The sequence below is a fragment of the Dendroctonus ponderosae genome, unplaced genomic scaffold (genome assembly GCF_020466585.1).
Source record: "Dendroctonus ponderosae isolate FM_Combo_2020 unplaced genomic scaffold, Dpon_F_20191213v2 Dpon_F_20191213_71, whole genome shotgun sequence".
Taxonomy (NCBI): Eukaryota; Metazoa; Arthropoda; class Insecta; order Coleoptera; family Curculionidae; genus Dendroctonus; species Dendroctonus ponderosae.
The window spans coordinates 43,219-64,581 of record NW_026018927.1 but is presented as its reverse complement, the minus strand read 5'-3'; the positions used below and the strand labels follow the sequence as shown (position 1 = coordinate 64,581).

At 32.8% G+C, this 21,363-nt stretch overlaps 2 long non-coding RNA genes across 2 annotated transcripts; one reads left to right on the top strand and one right to left on the bottom strand.

The window, feature by feature from the left end:
• Positions 1–20: 20 nt before the first annotated feature.
• On the bottom strand, positions 21–21,214 carry LOC125505247. Its single transcript, XR_007282036.1, has 2 exons — positions 20,618–21,214; positions 21–171 (listed from the first exon to the last, which is right to left on the bottom strand). It is a non-coding gene; the product is annotated as an uncharacterized LOC125505247 (long non-coding RNA).
• On the top strand, positions 4,543–7,328 carry LOC125505248. Its single transcript, XR_007282037.1, has 2 exons — positions 4,543–4,926; positions 6,894–7,328. It is a non-coding gene; the product is annotated as an uncharacterized LOC125505248 (long non-coding RNA).
• Positions 21,215–21,363: the final 149 nt, after the last annotated feature.

Genomic DNA, 21,363 nt, shown 5'->3' with positions numbered 1-21,363 from the left:
TGAAGTTCCAGACAGAGAAGTTATATATATGTATATATTACAGAATATTTATATATCAGATTATTAAATAACACTATAATTTGTTAGGTGTGTCTTAAAGTATATGCTTACATTTGCGCCTGTATCATATGAGTAGTGGTTTTCTTCTCTTAGTTGTAGAAAAGTATTTACCTGAAAAACAAAGAAAATGTGCATGAAAATTGGGAACTTTTCAAATACCAAAACTGATCAAAACTAATTATTTTCATTTATACTTGTACAATATATGAATATATTCTAACATTTAACATATTTTATTGCATCCATTTCCTAAATGGACTAAAAATGTTTTAAAAGTAATACTTAATGTAAAAAAGTACAATCTGGTTTCGACTTTTTAGTGTTATTAACAATACATGTTGAACTGATTTAACATAAATCTGGCCTTTCAGATTTGGATTATCAATTTTGACAATCAACATTTATAAATAGAATACTTGAATAAATATACTAAAAAAATAAGACAATTAAGTCCTCCAGGACTTTAAATATTGTCTTCTAAATCTTTTTGCATAGTGGTTTTTATTGCAAATTTATGTCAGCAACAAAAGCTAACATTTTTATGGTTTTCGTTAGATTATGTCATTATGCCATGCTTAGCACCTCCAATAGATTCAAAATAAAAAAATATATATGAAGTAAGTATAAGCAATACCTGTCTTGATTTCCTTTATTTTGACCAATTAATATACCGTAAAGTTGGCTTACTATTAATTAAGAAATTACCCGGTGGTTGATTTTAGTATGGAAATAATTAACAATCTTTAATTTTGAACGTCAAAAAGCGTTGCAGGTTTGCTGGTTATGCACACATAAAAAATCAAAGTTCAATCATCGGTTGCAATACGCTATTAATAATCACCAAATACTGAAATACAGATATTTTATCTTTTTATCGTTTATTTGCATCATTCGATGTTTTCTTTTCTGCGACTTCCCAAGTATCATTGCTACTATTGGTGTCAAAATCGCTGATTTCTTAATTCAAACCAAAGTAATTTGTGATGTTTTTCGACAGAAATCGTTCATTTAGGTTTCACAAGAAAACATGCAACAAACGATTGGAAAGATTACTTTCTTGTTTTTACTACTAAAATAGAAGTAACATTGAATAAATCAGAAAAGATCTGGCAATAGTTATCTGTTATATTGACTACAATGTGGCTTCAAAACAGGCTAATCCGCGATAAATTAAATTCTAAGGTGTGTATTTCCTTTGGATTTAATGGGCATTTCCAAGTCGCGTCTGATAAGATAACGTCTTTTATTTGAAGTAAAATTGCAAAAGTCAATTCTTGTGACAAAGTTATATTTATTCAATGTCGTACTTAAAAGTTTATCCACCCATATTGTATGTCTCCCTGCTTTAAATAGTTTTTCTTCAGATTAGTTCAGTTACGGTTCATAAAATTTACTACTCTAGTGAAAAGAATTAGTATTTCTCAGGCAAATATTTCGAATATTTACCGATATTTCTGACAAAATCAGGGTTGCAAGTCCGTCTAACTAGCACTCTTTACAAGTGAAACATTTGTTAAGTATATAAGGTGACTCGAAACTAAATTGCCTATATTCTAAGAGAGTCTATTAGATTTTTTCCGGGTACTAAATAGATGAGAAGATTATTGGAAGTTGCTTGGAAGGATGTCAGAATATTGTGGGACAAGAGTTTCAACGCGAATTCCGGCTGTGGAACATTGTTACATAATTGAAGAAAGTGCGAAATTGATTGATGATGCGTTTTTTTGCGCATAACCTTAGAACCATGGATGCTTTTTAAACTAAATTAAAATGCGTTCATTTATTTACTTAAAAACCAAAAAAAACGTCGATTTCACCTTTTTTTAATTTTCTTTAATTAGTTAAGTTAATTAAGATATTCATAACTTTTGTTCATTCCCATTTGGTAAAATTTATACCACTTATAAAGTGTACATAGACTTTCCAAAAAAGTTATAGTACGATTTTTTTGAAGCAAAACTAAATTTATTATAGAAAATTAAAAAACAAAACGCTAAAATCGGCGGTTTTCTTCGTTTTTTTGAGTAAACAAATGAACAGATTTTAAATTAGTTATATGTATATTGTAGGTAATTTTAATACTTGAAAAAAAGTATTAACTTTCTATAGCATCAACGGTTCAAAACTTATGCGCAAAAATAGGTTTTTTTCACTTAAATTATTCAAACAATGTTCCACAGACGGAAACCACACTCACACTATTATCCCACTATTCTGACATTCTTCCGAACAACTTCCAATAACCTTCATCTATTTAGTGCCTGAAACAGGCCTTTTAAAGCCTAATCTGACTGGACTGACTATATGTAATAGATAAAAATATTTTCCCATATTAGTATATGGGTTGTTGTTTATAATGCTATTATTGGCTAGGTTTTACTTGAATCAATTTTGATTTGCACTGTATTGAATTTTAGCGCTGCAACTTCTGGCTGCTAGTAGATTGGTGATTGTCATTTTATAAGTTTCCTTGTAACACTTGTGCAATAATATCCAATTAAATCAAAAGAATCTAAAAAGCAGTTTTTTCCCAAATTGAGAACAGAATAAAAACTTTTAAGAACATCACGTCAGTGGAGCTCCACATAAAATATTAGAAGAAAAATGCCCATAAAGACCGTAATATGTGTACTTAATTAAAAGACTAAAAATTGATAAAAATTGAATTTAGCAACTTTGTATCTCGTAAATGTAAATAAAGCGTTTTGTCGTATTTCCAAAATCTACAATTTTGGGTCACCCTGAATACCTATTAAAATAAAATCAATATTCAAAAAAAAAAATGTAAGGACAAATCTTCCAACTTATTAATGCAAAAGAGAAATGCAATTGCAATATTCTTTATACTTAAGTAAACGTTTTTATTGAGGAGTGGTAAATACAGAGCTGGATCTAGGGGGGCTACGGGAGCTATAGCCCCGGCCCTCACGATGTTGGCGGCCTTCGTAAGATCTATATTACGGCTTTTCTTTTTTTTTAGAAAAGAGCCTCTGCAAGGATCGTACCCCCGGGCCTCCGTCAAAGGATTGTGGCCTTCCAAAATGTCACAAGATGGTGATATCGGACCTTTTTTTATAAAAGGGCCTCTGCAAGGATCGTCACCCCTAGGCCCTGCCACACGTTAATCCGACCCTGGGTAAATGAGAACACATTCCAATAAATTGTGCAATATTTCAGCATACCTACTTAGGTATATTTTCATTCAATAATGCAAACTGAATAAAATCAAAAACATATTTATTAAACGAATGAAAATTCATTCGTTCGTTCTGAAATATTCAGAAATTCTGAATATTTCATTTGGCTTAAATTGGGAAAATTGCAGACACAAAACGGAATTTTTCCAATTACAGCACCACCACTGTTGCAATAACAATTTTATAAACTTCGAAAAAATTGTAACAGTCTAATCAAAGCATTCCATTTTTTTTTAAGAATCAAAATGTGTATTTATCAGATGTAATGCTTCCAATTTTTTAAACTATGTATTTTTAATGTCTTCATGCTGAACCGCTACAAATTATTTACACCTTTAGGTACAATAAAAACCAATTGCAAAAGGGTTACCTATTGCTTGTAAGTATATTGGAAAAAGTTGTCTCTGTAATTAACGTAAACGGTAAACAAATATTGAGCGAAACGAAATTTTTCGAACGTAGGTATTTCCCGGATATATCAAGATCTAAGTGTTTGTCCGGAGATAACAAAGTAAAATTGTTAAAATATTAAAGTTTAACAATTAAGGCATTTGGCAATTTTTGAATCCCATCAACAAAAGTGATAAGCGAAATAATGATACTAACCTTAGGGAAAGAAAATAGTTTACAAACACGGCAAAATAAAACACAAACTGCTTGCTGACACACTCGCACAACATAAACAAAAGTGACGAATTGACGAAAAAACTGACGAACAACACAATTGTGCGCAGAAACAAAGGAACAAGAGCGCGGACTACTGGATTAGGTATAACGCACAGATAAATACTGACTTATCGAAATTTGTTCGAATTATTTTTCCGCTCGGTAGTGGCAGATAAAATGTGCTACAGCAGTCATGTGACCAATGATGACTGACGTCATGGTACTGAGTAGTACCACAAAGAACCGACGTTGTCAGACTTATGTTTTAGTCGGAAGGTACCGTCTTGGGGTTTCATTTCTGAAAAATATTTGAAGCAGAAAGCTATAGAAAATTTGTGCAAAAAGTGAATATTTACTTAAATAATAACACAAATAATTGCGCGGCTAAATGTTTTATCAGATAAAAGATTTGCCATTCTCTCTCAAATGAGCCCAAAATCGGGAGTTGTTGATACAAAACTTGAAAAATAAAGCCAGTAAAGTTCATGATGTTTTAAAGTACCTAGTCGATTTTCGACTGAACAATCAGAATAAACGGCCGTTAACGTTTTCAACATGGTTCTACCCAAATTTGTATTTTCGGTCACACAACACTGTATAACAATTTCAGCAGCTTATTGCTAATTAAATAATTTTTAATTCGGTTAAAACGTACTACTTGTTGCTATTTTAAACATTAGTTTGCACCTTCCCACAGGCATAACTTTAAAATGTAAAAAGCAAAAAATGTGTGAATACCATTGACGACAGTAAGGATTCAGCTATAGTTAGAAAACGTAAACATTTTCTAAGAAAGCAGCAGTTATTACCATAAGATGAACAATTTGGCAATATTGGCTGAAACAGTGGGTACCATTCCAACAAGGACAGAGAATGTTTGCTTTTAGGCGATTACCGAAACGTTTCGACAAGTCGATTCATGTTTCAACCGGTTGCAACTTTCCGGGCTTATCGAAGATGTTCAAAAAGCGCGTGCGGGCGCGGCGATGGTGCTTTTTCTAAGGTACTAAAAGGTACTTTTACTAAGCGGCAACTTGTTAAATTGTGGCATGTGTGTTCGCCCTACAAGAGACSTTTTTGTCAAACATKTTAAATTTGCAATATTTTGACTAATATGATAAAAAAYAMATGATTTTATGATTTTGGATTGCCATGMAATARGTGTTAAGGATGTGACGTGSAWTAWAAMTTGTTTCTGTAAATATTTTATTTTGATTGAATTTGATCTAACTAAAATTGGTTTACAAATAYTTTTTAAAATTTTAGTATCTATGAAGTAAGAGTAATAGTGAATAGGGGCAAACTTTTGCCTATATACGCATATYGCTTAAGGGCGTTTTACAGTCGRCAATTTTATCGCCCGCAACTTCCTTGCGGCTATTTTCTTGCAGCTATAATTTTAGTACTCGCTTTACAGTGTGCAATGTTAACCTYACATTTAGACAAATCGATCAAGCGTACCAACTATTCACTATACGTGAAAAATCCAAAGTTTGTTTGKTTGTKTTGATTTCGTTTTTTTTCTTCTTTAAGTAGTTACTTATGACCCATGTCTTGTTCTTGTTTTTAGAATATCTATATTATTTTTAGTTTACCAATTCAGAATTATTTTTTYCAATGAACTACATTATTATTTATCGTCACTATTTCCACCATCATCATCATTGCGAGTTTTTAATCAAAAGTTAAAAAGGAACATGTTACTTTTGGAACCGTTTTGGAATCTAATACGAAAGTAAAACTGGAACGTGGCAACCTGTTCCAGAAAAATAACCATTCAGCACACCTGTAATGTAGAATTACCTCAAAACATGTACCTATATTGTAAACGACTTTTATGCAAAGCTTTATTGTCTAGCTCGAATGAGGGTTTTTTCGATGTTTACCTAGAGAAGGTCTAATGACCCTCTTCGTTTATCGGCTGAGAGATAATTGGCATCTAAACATAAAAGTATCGATTACTTGAATGTAAACATAGATTTTCTTCAATATCTATACATGGAATAAGTGTAAACGGATGTCGAATTAACATGAATATATATCTGATGAAATGATATCTGAACAATAACATATAGGAAGTTTAAAAATTGGCTTCACTTTTCTGGTGTTGTTGTCTGCAAGTATGTAAGGAGTACGGAAATTTGCGCTACACAAATTCCTGTTGCCATATTAGATCATCAAAGGTAACAATATAAAGTTAAATAGAAAATGGAATATTTTTTCAAATATCCGACTAGACATTTCACTCCAATCAGTTGAAAAAAATAATTTTTTTAAGATCTGTTTCCGAAATTATTTCTTTCATTCTACATGCGATTCTCACGTAGACAATTGGGCCAATAAATTTAGACTCCTCCCTCAAAAGGAACTATGTATACCGATTTTGAATAACCTTATATGTTAAAGATGCATCAATTTTTATTATCTCTATGAATGCTATCTATTATTTCGCTCATGCAATACTATAAATACGAAAAACCTTCGAAAAGATGTAAAATAATATTTGATCTTATATATTCTAAAAATATCTGGTCTGATGCTATGTTGGATTAGCAACTTTAGATATATTTTAATATTATCACTGGGAGGTAGGTTCTACCTAAGTAAATAATCCAAAAGTGACCCAATACCTAAGCATCCCAACATTAAAAGGGAGTAAATATTAATGAAGATAAGTTCTTAATAACTCAATAAATGTAAGCTCTTGGAGATAAGCGGCGAGATAAATTTCGCGAAATTCCAATTTATATGTATTCATTCACCTCGTAAAGATAAAGTGTCAGGTGACAAACACGAATTGTAAATAGATCCAAGTAATCTGCATTTAACAGCAAACATAAATTTCAGGTTTGCAAATATTCACATTTAAGTAGTTTTTCTACAAATTTATCTTTGGTACATTCTTAAACAATGAGTGTCCCATGTATTTTGGGTGCATGCTTAAATAATAAAACGTCTTTATTGTTTCAGAGAAATCATTGAACTCGTTGAAAAACCGATTGCCAAATTTGGAATTGTGTTACCGCGAATAACACCAGCGACCTAGATCCGATAAGATGGAAATTTTACATAATTGGTTTTGCTGGGCAAGTGGGAATAAAAATTTAAAATAGCAATATTTAACTTACTAAAGTTCCAAATATCAGATTATATACCTACATCAATTTTTAGTATGTAAAATACATATTAAGGGGATATTCCACAGCCATGGACATATTTTAATTTATCGAACTGTTCGGTCACATCCATTGGTGATATTTAGGTAGATTAAATTAAGAAACTATAAAGACATTAACTAACACGGTAAGTATAAGTCAAGCAATGAATCGCTTAAGAACGGAATTTTGAGTATATAAAACTTAATATAGTATGTAACTACAGTAAATATACAGAATACAAAATCAAGTTTGCAGTTTGGATGCGGCATATTGAACTCGCACTTTTTTGTTTTTTACGCAGCCAATACTTTAAATCAAAATTCATTTTTCAAAGCAATTCATTTGTAACCAAGAAACCACAATGTAATAAAATGCAAATTACTTATAATCTAAGGAAATTCCCGTCATCTTCATATACACATCATAAGATTTCCAGAACAAAACTCTGAGGATAAAAAACTGRAATCGGAAAAAAAATAGAGTGCTTCATAAAMTACATTTCAAAARTTTTCCATACCGTSATACGCTTGGATAAATATTGTAATAATACAATAAATTGGTTAATAAAATTYAGTACCTGTCCTTACTAGTGATGGGAACTATCGAATAAAAACGAATTATTCGATAGCGATGTTTTATCAGTGCTGGAAACTATCGAATTATTCGAAAGAGATGTTTTCAACTATGGAAGCCATCGAATTATTCGATATTCACTTTTAGGCTCAAGCTGTTGAAAACTATGATTGATTATAAACTGACAATCTACTCAACTCAAAGAAGAATGGAGTCCTTTGCTTAACGATTACTGAGTTTTAAGAATTATTTTTATTTCTGTGTGTTTGTGTTTCTTCTTGTTTATTTATTTAAGAAAAAATATATTGTATATACATATGTCATTTGAGTTTTATTTTTTATTTAAAATTTAAAACATTTATTATTTAAAACTTTTCGAACCTGTTAGAATTGTAAATCTAAAACATTTTGAAACAAGTTACCTTAAAATGTTTTGTAAATATTTTTATGAAAACTATAGTGATTCTGTGATGAGTAAAAATATTTTAACTGGTGGTACATTTTTTTCCTCGAAGCAGGACAACCCTATAGTTCTGCTTCTAGGGCGAAAATGCACCATCAATTAAAATATTTGCGCTCTTCAAAGAAACACCATGTATAATGTGACAAAATATGTATTTGCAACGTTGAAATAACGATTAGCGCAACGTTTCAGTAACATTTCCTTGAAACGTTTTAGCAATGTTTCAGCGAAACGTTTCTGAGGGCGGACATTTTCAGTTACATTAACATTTCTGAAACATATATGTAGTGCAGATAACTGAAACGTGTCGGGATTTAAACATACGTTTCTGAAACACAATTTTTTTTAGCGAGCTGTGAGCTTGCACATTGGACGGAATACCCTGTTAATTCGTTACCAGGTTGCGCTTCATGAAAAGTACCAAATGACCATGTTTTTTCTGATGTCAGCAGCACAATACAAGTTGATACAGGTTAGTTCATAGAAAAAAAATCTAAGTTTGTTGCTACTAAGCTGCTTAGGCCCTCGGACAAGCGCGATAGATGGCGACAACATCCAGTTCCGCGCAGATGTAAATTACATGCTAAATCCTGCTGATGAGAGCTAAAAGGATCACACATCTCGAATATGAGCTTACTTATATTATGGGAAAAGGTCTTAAATCACATATTAAGAAATATACATATTACTCCAATTTCAATCATTTTCTGCTCAGCCCTTTCCAGTTCCAACATAGTTTTTGCAAAAGTAAGAAAATACAATGATGTAAGAGAAATTAACAATGTAATTAAATCAGATTTGGACCACAAAAATAGTTTTGTTGTGCCTTAACAATTTCCATTACCCCTGAGATCTCCACTGTATTATAAAACTACCAGTCTTAAAACGAAAGGTAAAAAAAGTTAGCATATAATACGGTAAGGCATCGCCTATTCAACGATTCACCTACTGACGATCGACGAGCAATTCGCAGTAAAAGTAATGACGGAACAGCTAGAAGGCCACTTTCTGGGCTTTGACGTCAATGTAAAAGACCAGCGGCTATTGTGTTTGGGAAAGCCTAATCTTTTACCTAACAGGCGGCGGACATTTATTGCATCAATTCTTGGTATTCAGAGGAACTAGAACATACTGTTTCGGTTAGAGGATGACTTGACAGAATTGAAATAGTTTAATGCAGGAAATAACTGATTAGACTGGGGGTAATGCAAACTAGCCGCAAAGCCACTATTCATAATTTTTTATAAAATATTGGTTCTAGTTCAAATTTGGAAGATTTTTATTTATTAAGTCGTATTGCAAATGGCTTATTAGTTAGACAATTATATCGGCACTTCTTGTTGCTGGACATGTTCTAGTGCAGATTTACGTGATTTGTTATTATTCAGCAACGGTCTACTGAGAGAGTAAAAATAATTCCAGTTGCAATAATTGATATTTACTGCAAATTTTAATGCAAAATTAAATTATTAATAATAATAATACATATGTGTAAATTTAAGTCGATGTGGAAAAAATAGTGTTTTAGTGGTGTTCCGAATCAGAATTTTCCAAACCCATTTTGTGCATATCTCGAAACATTGGACTGCATCTCAGTGACAAAACGTTTCGTCGTAATTCATATTGAACATGGGCTGCCCAATTGATAACTTTATAATGTGTAAAATCCATGTCAATTTGGTTTAACAATTCAGTGACATCCGTTATTTTTTTTCGATGTCTTCTAATGTTTCTGTATGCTGCCACCCAGACAATAGAAGAATGTCTTCCTCATCCCATCCATCAACCTGTTGCTCAATGGGTTCCATGACTTCTATATAAGTTCAGGGCGCACATTTTCCCAAGCTTTAGCCAGTTCAGTCATAACATCTTTCAGGTTATTTATTTTGATTCTGTAGATATTTCCCCACTTTCAGAAGCGGCAATCCGTTTTAAGAGACATTTTCTGAAAAGCACCTTAATCGCTTGAATCACATTTTGATTCATGGGTTGCACTAATGAAATACGAACTGAAAAACTAAAAAAAATACAAGAGCCTTTGCACTGCTGGAACAAAATCTGTGTAGAACCATTTTGTAAAAATATCTGCTTATTTGCTTATTCCTTGGCAAGGCATCGACAACTATTAACTTCCGAAAGAACGAGGCTCTCCAGATTTGCGTAAAGCTTGATTCTCATGAGTCCGGAATGCTATTCGGCATGCAGAGTGCGAAACGTGCGCGTGCAACCGTAGGTACTCGTCTTTATCTATGCTCATGAGAACCCGGCTTAACACTAACAATATCATTAGATGAGTCCCAGATGCGTTTGAACAAGGCATAAATGTAATTCTCTTCTTGCTCATTTTTCTACTTCAGGCTTTTGCCTCAGATTGATCAGCAAGCGTCTTTTGACAGATTCCTGAAGAACTGCATTTTCCGGACGTTGTTTCGAAGCAATTCTTTCACTCTACGGCTCCTCGTCACTGAATAATTTTTCGCCTGCGATGGATAGTTATGGAATCCCATATCGGTTTTCAAATTTATCAAGACGTCACTCGCTTTAAAATTTCTCTTATCGTCAGTTTAATTATAAAAAATTTGGTATTTTTTCCTTAAAATTTCTCCTAACTTCGGAGAACACATTTTTTTGTGAAGCGGAGGAACATTTTGGAGGTGAGAGTGTCTCGAACCGTATAATTCGGATAAACGAATTGCTGTTCGGACTATAGCGGCAGCTTCCGGACGTTAAAGAGGTTTTACTGTCTTTATTATTATTTTATTGAGTATATTTCTCCGTAAAAGTTTTGGTTTCAGCCGGCGTAAGCTAATTTAGTATGAATATCGTATCTCTCAATATCTCGCAGGCAAAATTCAAATTGTTGCTCTTCAGAAAATAATTAATCCTGAAATATTTTATCTTCAGGAGTATCCTCGTATACATTATGATAAGCATGCAGGTTTTGATTGGAGCAGGGCAGTTTGTTATAGAAAATATGATAATAGTGATTTTCACAACCTGAAATTTATTCAGTAGATTTGTTTAAGGCCACCCAACATGCCTGTTCAATTCTTCAGCTTCTGCGAAAACAGTAAAATTTACTATGATTCCCGTCGCTTAGCAGAAACTTAAAATTGATCGTAAATTTGTAACATTAATTGTGTTAATTACAGCATTTGCCTGGTCAGTAGCAAGATAATGAAAAAATGTGAGAGAGTGTAAAAATGGAGGTTCTCAACTCCTTTGCACGGGAAGAAGAGTGGTGAGAGTCGAGTATTTAGGTAAAAATTGAACACTATTTGAAAATTAGAGCTATTTACTTTTGACCGTCTAAAAAAATCCTTCGCGACTGCCTTAAAAACAGTTGAAAAGAAAAACATGTAAATCTCGTCCAGAATAGAAGTAAATAATATTCACCATTTTGTCAATAATAAGTGGGTTCCTCTTTGCCTACAAAGCATCGTACATATTAAATGTTGACCGTATTATATTTTTATCTGCTAATATTCATAAACCTGATCAAACAATAGCTGAGCGAGAATATGAATTTTTCTCTATTATCGCTGGTTAGCGTTAAGATTGAATAAAAAAGCACATTCCATCTAATCTATATACCGGCTTTGTTTAGTAAAACCGCATGATACAACGTCCACTATTATTGTCTAATCGGATTAACAATAACATTGTTGAATGTTATCGCATACTGCACACTGCACCCAGCTGTTAAATCCAAGAAACGGCATAAAAGAAAAAAGTTAGTCACGCAGCTGTGTGGTGAATAAAATTTGTATTTTGCAACAATTGCCGCGATATATGGCGATTGTCGTTCACCTATTTCGGCACGTAGCTTTTATTATTTGTGTTTTGCAACATTTTGATTAAATAACGGTGCCCAATCTCTATGACCTGCTTCCCTATCTTCCAATGTCATTGATCAAAAGTAGAACTGTGCGATGAAAAATAAACTAAACATTACTCAGACCTGAGAAAACATTTAAAGCATTTCAGATTGTAAAGTTGTCGCTCTAGCGTTTTTAGGAAAATAAACTTAGAATTGATTCTGATTCCTGTCGAATTTTTGCATTGATACGCTGCTTCATCTGTGGAGTAAATATCGAGCAAATATAATAGGATATTTTCTAAAACTTCTTTTTAGTTTGAGCTCAAAATTTTGAACAATAAATAGCAGTTTGTTAATGTTACGTTCGTGTCTTCACCAAATTGATAATCAAGCGTTTCATCTTCGATTAGAACTTGTAAATATTGTATTTATATTAATTAATAAAATGAGTTATTTCTGAATCCAACACGATGTCCCAAGTAATACAAATTAATAATAAAAAGACATAAATAGAATATTGACGGCGAGCACCGGTTGATTTACGCACATTTTAGTAACGAAAAATAAGATGATTGTAACAAAAACGAACAATACGAGATGAATCAAAATTTGCAGTCATTCCCTTGGAATAATTAGTTCATAAAATAAATGCAGGTTCATATTAAAATCCTCAATGATAACAGATAACTCCAGGAATTTACAGAAATAAATAGATGAACATTCTGATAAAAGCGACCAATTTGCATTTTTTGTATACCTATTCGAACAGATCTTGTTATTGTTATCGTTTCCAAGTTTCGAATTTTAACTATCGAATTTCAACTACTACAGGGTGATTCAAAATTGGAGTCATTCCACTTAAAGGGCTATAGGGGCCCACTTAAAAAGTATGAGAAAAATATGAAATATGAAAAAATATGAAAAAGATCGAATTTCAACTTTGTTATTAAGTACTATTTTGAAATGGTCCCATGTTTGATTGGTAGCATATTGAAATACTTAAACATTTAAAAAGAAAAATTCCAATCGTCGCTTCAAATTACGAAAATTGCTCATATATTGTATTCATATATCATTCACTGTACTGTTCTACAATTTTTTCATGAAGTCAAAGCGGCAATTATGTTTCTTGTCATTAACAGATAGTTAAGGATTAAATAAAAATGTTCATAATTTAAAAATAAAGGTTCTCTTTAAGAAACGTGGGAAATTTTGTTGCATTCGCATAATTCGGGCTTTCAACGGAAATTTTTAAACTTGGACAAAATTTTACGTTGAGGGCAATTACTGTACTTCAAACTATCAAAGTGAATTTTTTCAAGTTTGGACAAGCCGATTTAGCAGTTAATTCAAAACGTTTTGCTTCATTGACTTGGAAAATTTGATTGCATTCGCTTACATCCGGTCTTAAAATGAATTTTAGAACTGACAAATTTTTGCTTTTCGACCATTTTTGCGCAACAAATTTTTAAACCCATTTTTTGCAAAATCAATTTTTTTAGCGGCAAGCGAATATCAGGCTTAGATTTAGAAAGTTTTCCTTAAAACACCCTGGAAATTTGTTTGCATTCTCGTAATTCCGTCTGTCAAGAGGATTTTTGAACTTTGGCAAACTTTTTGTTTCTAGGACATTTATCCACTGTAAGCTTTCAAAGGCGATTTTCCTCAAACCCGGCCAGAAATCGAAAAGTGGATTCCTCTACTCGATTCACACGGTTTTCTATAGCAAACCGTGGAAATGTTGTTGCATTTGGTCATTTTTGCACTTCAAGTTTTCAAAGTCGATTTTTCGAAAACTTGTTTAAAATCGACAAACGGTTTTTATCAGTTGATTAAAATTAAAAGGATTTTCCTTAATAAATGCGGCAAATGCATCCGTTTAATTCCGGCTTTCAAGAAGAATTTTTGAACGTTGACAAAATTTTACTTTTCGCGCCTATTTTGCACTTCATACTATGAGTAGATTTTTTCAAAACTCGTTTAAATTTCGACAACGTTTTCTTTAAAACACCCTAGAAATTTGCTTGCATTCTCGTAATTTAGCCTGTCGAGCGAATTTTGTTGCATTTGCCCGATTCAAGTTTTCAAAGGAATTTTTTTAATTTGAATAATTTTTTTGTTTTTTGGTCATTTTGCACTTTAAGTTAACAAAGTCCATTTTTCGAACTCGTTTAAAAATCGACAAGTGGATTTTATCAGTTGATTAAAAGGATTTTCTTTAATAAATGTGGTTGCATTCGCTTAATTCAGGGGTTCAATAGGAATTTTTGAACTTTCGGGAAACTTTTTGCTTTGCCGACATTGTCTGTACTTCCAACTATCAAGGGTCTTTTCAAAACTGATTTAAATTTCGACAAGCCCTTACGTTAAGTTATGTTGTTCAAGTCACGCAAATAACATTAACTACAATTTTAAAATCTAGCTCTTAGCTTACTGGTTCTAGAAACCAAAATTAGCAGTTTTGCATCTAAATATGTATATTATCCGTAAACCTAAAACTTCCGTTGATAAAATATGGGCAATGTTCGGTGACCGACGATGAAAACGATATGGTATCTGTACTATTGGCAAGTAAACCTTAAAAGTAGTACTTTGAAACTAATGGAATTTTAAGTGCTTCATATGTGGATAACCGGTTTTTATAAATGTTCTCTTAATTACCACACACTTTCAAACGCAAACTTTTCTGAACTCTTTCCAGAGAGGCATACTTCTTCGGAATTACGTTATAGCGTAATGGAAACAGTCAAGTCTTCAAATCTTTTAAATCTATTTCAAAATACATTAACAAGAAAACAAATTATAATTTGAGTCAAATGAGTGGCATGGACTGAACAATATCTGCCTCTTTAATAGCAACTGTTTCTTTCTTTATGGAGGTGCATTCAATTGTTTTCATAAAAAAATATTTCACAAAAATGTAGTCTGAATTTAGGTCAATGGCACAAAATGCCATTCCTTGAAATGAAACCATCAACAGCTGAAATGATCTTGTTATAACGATCACTTATTGAATACAAAAGTCGGGCGTCAAATCGTGGTTAAACAAAGCATCCTGTGACCCCTCATGCCATTGTATGCGAAATGAAGGATTGTTTGTTTTATGGAACTTTGCCTTTATTGTATTATTTCGTGTGTATATGGAGGTAGAATAATGTGATACACACCTATTTTTTTCAATATCTAATTATGCATTACTGAAGTGTTTTAGATATCCAAAAAGAAATATCCGGGTGTTATTATATGGGAGCATCTTCAGGGATGTCCGTCTTCGAAAAAAAACAAAAGGCTACTTTTTATTATAATGAAAACTAATAAACATGAAAGGAAAATAAAACTGAATGTTACATTATCATGCTCAAGTGAGTTTCGAGATCGTACAAAGCAGAACGATGGGAGAATCAAATAAACGCAGTTTGGACAGAACGAAAATTTTATTAATTCTCAGAAAAATCAATGATATTCTTAACATAGCTGTCTTTGGAGGATATAAGGATCGAAGTGGTTTTCCTTCAATATTGTCAAAAGTATCTTATCGAGCAATTGCCGCAATTTGAACTTGTTTATGATATTTATACAGCGGTGATTTTTTTTCCTTTTGACACTCAACTTAATTCAGTTTCAATAGTGACTGAGGATTTTTATCCACCAATACTGAGACCAAATGGAAAGTAGAAACAATACTAAATGAATGGAAGAAGAGTGTAATCGTCCATATACACGAAAAATGGGATAAAAAGAAGTGCTGCAATTACAGAGGAATCTCCCTGACTAGTAATGCATACAAAATTTTAGCCAACATAGTCCTGGAGCGCCTAAAATCAATTACAGAAGAAAGTATTGTAGACTATCAGTGCGGCTTCCGAAGAAGCAGATCAACAGTTGACCAAAATTTTACCATAAGACAATTGCGGAAAAAATTCTGGGAGTTTAACCGCAACGTCCACCACGCTTCAGACAAGCATAGGACATCATAATGCGTGTTAAACTTTGAGATGCAATTGCAGAAGTAGGAATTCCTAAGAAACTTACTTAATATTACTAAAGTAATAAATATTACCAGGATGTGTGTAAACCGAAGTGTTTCCGAAGCAGAATACGAATCGGGACATACGTTCCAACATTTTTGAGGTAAATAGCGGCCTTAAGCAAGGAGACCCGATATCTGCAATTTTATTCAACATCGCTCTTGATGAAGTAATAAGGACCGCGGAAATAAACGTTGAACTTTTTAGTCGGGATGGCCCAAAATTATTACTGGCGCCGATGATATTGACGTGGTGGATAACACGATACTGTGAAAGACCTATTCTCGAGGGTACCATTGCGAAGAAAGGAAACATCAGAAATATACAAAGATCGAGATATTGTGAAAGGCAAGAATGCTGCAATGAGAGGGTCTTGTGCAAAGGTAGCCTGACATACGGATGATCAAATTGGCTTGGGAAGGAAACCAATAGGGCGAAGACCTTTGGGTCGCCCCGAATGAGGTGGCGTGACATCAAAGCGGACCTAAGGATCCAGCATCCCAGGTAGCCATGGAGGAAGTAAGTAAGTAATACTGAGACCTACGGCAAGCTTTAGGTATATATTTACAGGACGTCCCATGACGTAAGGGATATTCAGACCAAATAGGTTTCTTGAAAAAAGGTGAAAAAACACTTCTAATAGATTGATTGTTCAAAAGTGACCCGTTTTCATCCTGATAGAACTTCTCCAAAAGAAAGGCATTGATGAAAAATTCTGTTTTTTTTTTCATTCTAAATTTAGAGATACCTACAATTAATTTGTAAATGCAAGATCCTTTTATATTTCCCTTAATCTAATATACGCTGGCTAAATGAAATATTTTCTTTCGTCGTGGGTAGACCTACGTGATTAGCTTAATGAAAAAATTAAAACTTATTTATAATCCAGTGCGCTCCAGATAAAGTGCACGTTACTAAATGATGTCAATTTGAAGGCAATGAAGGGGACAACGAGTACATACATTGTATGTGCTCTCAGTAAGTAATCCAAATTAAAGGATACCTCGTATCGGTCGTGAAACAAATGTAATTTTGGGTGTGTATTAAGTTGAAAGGCACTTTGAATATTCTAGCTTGCATATTTTTAATCAGAAATAGGAAATTATGCAGCTGTATTTCAAGGATACTCATAGGTAATTAGACTAACATTAACAGTGAGGCAAGTCGTATAAATGATTTTAATGGATTATTTTGTTTGGAATTTCAATCATATTTTCCAATAGTCTAAACTTCGAATATAGTTAGGTACTGTCCCTTATGGTTTTGTTTTGTTTTTCCAAGTAAACGTACATATTTACCAACATTTGGTCATTTTATACAAGAGACTGCCGTGTCTTTCTCATAAAAGTTACATTATAGGTACTTATAATAGCGTTTTCTATAAAGTGAAGTAGTGAATACATTTTTCTGGTGGTCACCTAGAATTTTAGTTAGCGGGGTTTGACCATATATTATGGTTCCATACAAAAAAAATTACTTAGGAGCTTATATTATAATTTGACAAACCGGGTATTATCGCGGAAAACTCCCTCGATGAAGTTGTTTTACATAAATGCGTTATTTTATTTGAAAAGATAACGTTTCTTTTTAAGCAGATCCATGGCCATGCGTCTACTGCCATTCTAGTACAGTTGCTTAATTGAAAATAATTATTTTGTTTTTAGTGCTAGTTTGAGGGTTGTATAAATATGCCCCCGAAGGCTCGAAAAAAACATGATTTTGATCAACATGAGTCATCAATAAATTACACAAATCCAGGCGTCGATCCGGATCATCTATCTTCAAGTAGCTCTCGAATAGAGCGCATTTATTCTCATTTTCAAGTACTTTTGAAATAGTAAGTCAGTTAATGGGTTTGGAGTGAATGGATTTTCTTCTAGAGCAAGCAACATCTCTCGGGTTACTTGTCTAAAATATCTCTTGTTGTCTTGTCTCTATTTTACTAATGGAGTTTTGATATATTGGTGACAAGGCAAAATGCGTTTCTCGAAATAGACGAACAACTTGTCATTAAGTTCGCGCCCCATTCCATATCCAAGAATAAAAATTTCGATTATTAGCGATTTATTTAAATAAGTAATTTTTTGCATAAATTTTCTAAAAAACATTGACATCAAATCTGAAAACTTTCCAGTGAGGGGTCACTGAAAAGTCATCGAGTTGCTCTGCATGAAAACATGTTGAGGGTAGTTTCAGCTACTCCTGAAAGGATATATTTTCGTATTGCTTGCAAAATGTAGGTAAATATATTAATAATTTAGTAGTCTGTCCATGTATTTTCGATGTGGTAATGTCGCCAAATAATCCCCAAAACCTCTAGAAGATACAACAACGATTCGAAGCATTTTGAACCCTTGATTTAGGTACTTTTGAGCGATATGTATTTTTAGTGTCCATATAAAAAAGTCGTTTAGTTTTCTTTTATACAGAGTAGAAATGTAGAACCCCTAATTTTGTTTTGCTCAGAACTTTTTTGTATGCACTTAAACTTTTCTCGACATAATTTGTTTAATTACTACAAGTTAATTACCAACTTTTTTTTATCTCTTATTGTTTTCTCCTGAGACTACTGGTTTACCTGCAAAAAAATAAAATTCTTTGGTTTTCTTTTCTTTTCTTTTCTTTTAATTAAGTTAGTTTTTTGAAATCTGATAACGTTTTTATATAACAATTTTATTAATTAAATTAAATTGTGTATTTTGGTTCAGATTTCAATTATTAAGTTTGAAAAATTTTTACTTAAATAATAACATGGTAACAATATGTGCAACGATATAAACAAACAAAATTAAATTTAAGTAACCATTCTAATGTTAACTTAGCAGTTGTCCAAATTGGTCACCTTGACATTCTTGGCATAATCACATCTTTTAATGAAATCAAAATTTACAGACCGTAAAGTTTGCACTGAAGTTCTTATTTCGTTAAAACTATTAAATATTATTTCCTAAAGTTCTTCGATTGCATTCATTTCTGTTGAATATGCCAAATTTTTTAAATGGCCCCGAAGTAAAAATCAAGTGTGTTTAGATCGGGAGATCTAGGAGACGAGTTTATACGAGCTTCTTGACCTCTCCCAATCTAACGGCTTGGAAAGTTTTGATCAAGCCGAAACGATTAAACTTTTTAAACTAGTGCCCTTAAGAAAAACAATAAGAGATAAAAAAGTTGATAAATAACAAAGTAATTAAAAAAAAATATGTTGATAAAAGTTGAAGTGCACACAAACAAGCTGTGAACAAAACAAAAGTAAGTGTTCCACATTTCTACTCTGTATAAAAGGAAACTCAACCACGAAACACTATCATAAAGTGGCACTCCATTAGCTTATAATGTGTACCAAAACTGAATTTTCTGTTTAACCGTTTAAAAAAAAACACCAAAAACTAATATTTTTCGCAATTTTGGAGATCAAATATCTCAAAAATGAGACCTCAAATTCAAAACAATTCCCAGGAAGACCGCCCTCTAAAATGACTAGGAGAACACGCTGTTAAAATATTTTAACATATTCACCGAACACCCTGTATAATAGCAAAAAATCATAACATTGATAATTTCCGTTTTTTCACAAATAACTTAGAAACCAAAATCGTATTAAAAGGTAATATTATATTAAGTATCAAATCATCCTGCCTATATTGCACACAGTTTAAAGCATTATTTGTGCACCTATACTAGGTACTTAAACAGTAGAAATTGGTTTACTCGAACCTCCAATTGGCGCAAAAGCAATCAAATTTGATTGCCATTGATATTGTTTACTTAAACGTTATTTTTTTCAAAGTCGTCATTGATAACTCTTTAATAACAGAAGAGGTGCGCTAAAATAGAATAAAGCAAAAGAGCGTAAATAATTTAATTGCCTCAAGGTAATATTACCGACTACAAGTACCACCGTCAAGTATCCATTCCCAAAAACCTGTAACAAGCGACAAGTAACAAAACTGTCAAGTTAACAGAAAATAGCTTTCTTATTGCAGAATCATAAAAGGCTCACAGGAATCTCTTCTAGATTGAACTGTGAACACGTAGGTATTAATATTTGTTCAGTACAAATTCAATAGACATTAATGTAACATCACATCACAGATAATTCAAAAATGTTCATCCAAGGTAACTGTCGAAAAATACGAAACAGTAATTTGACAAATTCATTATCATCTCGCTGCTCATTATCATTATTGCGATGGTGACGTCATTTGAATAATTTTATTTATCATCGTTCGTTAAATTAAATCAATAAATCTGAAATCGTAATGTGACAACAGGAAAAGTGGATTATTGGGTAAAATAAGCGCGAAGTACCGTTGTAGAATTATTATTTACAAGCGCACGCTGCCTCGGAATGAATCATCGCTTTTTACAATAATTGCGTAATAAATGACCGACCAATCAACGTTTTTCAATTAAGAAATTAGCTAAAAATAAACTTTATCTCATGGGGTATTTCTGAAAAGGTTGCTACGATTACGATTTGTAATGTGGCTTGGTAAAACCGAGCAATAATTTTTTGAAACAAGCTGTAAGAAAACAAATGAAAGTTTCAGATCGGTCAAGGCAAGCAAGATACTCGAAGGAAACAATTTACTTCCTACAATTATTATTAAAATTTTTTGAAAATGTCCGTGTAGTGAAACGCACACACTCACCATTCGTCCTCCAGATTTTCCAAAAAAATTCTCCGAATACATGGTACCGTCAAAACAATCACTATCGTCCAGATCGAAGTTGAAATAGGGCACTAACTGAGACATCAAGTCGGTAAAAAGTTTTCACGTCAAAAATACAACTATCAAAAAGTCCGTGTATATAAAAAAACACACTTGGAAGCCTGTATCCTGTTTTGCGCGTGTAGTGAATGGAACAAATGTTTAACTAGTGGCAAGAGTTTGCGAACAACACGCTTTAAACCACTGGTTAAGACAATCAAGGTTAGTTACGCTCAATTTGTTTCGTCTTCGTCTCGTTCAAAAGGTGGAGTATGGTTCTCCCGCTCATGACTGTGGGGAATGTGGGGATTCCGACGACACAAATGCGCGCATATTACGGAAAGCGGCACCGAGAAATGCGCTGGCAAACGAGTGAAATTTATTCCAAAAATTTTTTCGTTTACTGTTCGCAGCGAGCTGAATTCGCAATTGTGGAGTTTTCGCTACTATTCGGTATTGGAGAGCTTAGTTCCATGGAACACGAAACGTAGTAACAAGATTTGCAGCACGTTTAGCATTATAGGTGATCGTGTCGTTTGCGTCTCTCCGAATTAGTGTGTTTTTTTACCTTAAAAAACAATTCAAGTTAAGCAGTTTCAGCGAAAAAAAATCCTGAATGGTCCATAAATTAAGCCAAAAAATACTTACAAACTTTTGAAATTTGCTTTTTCAAAATCACTTATTTA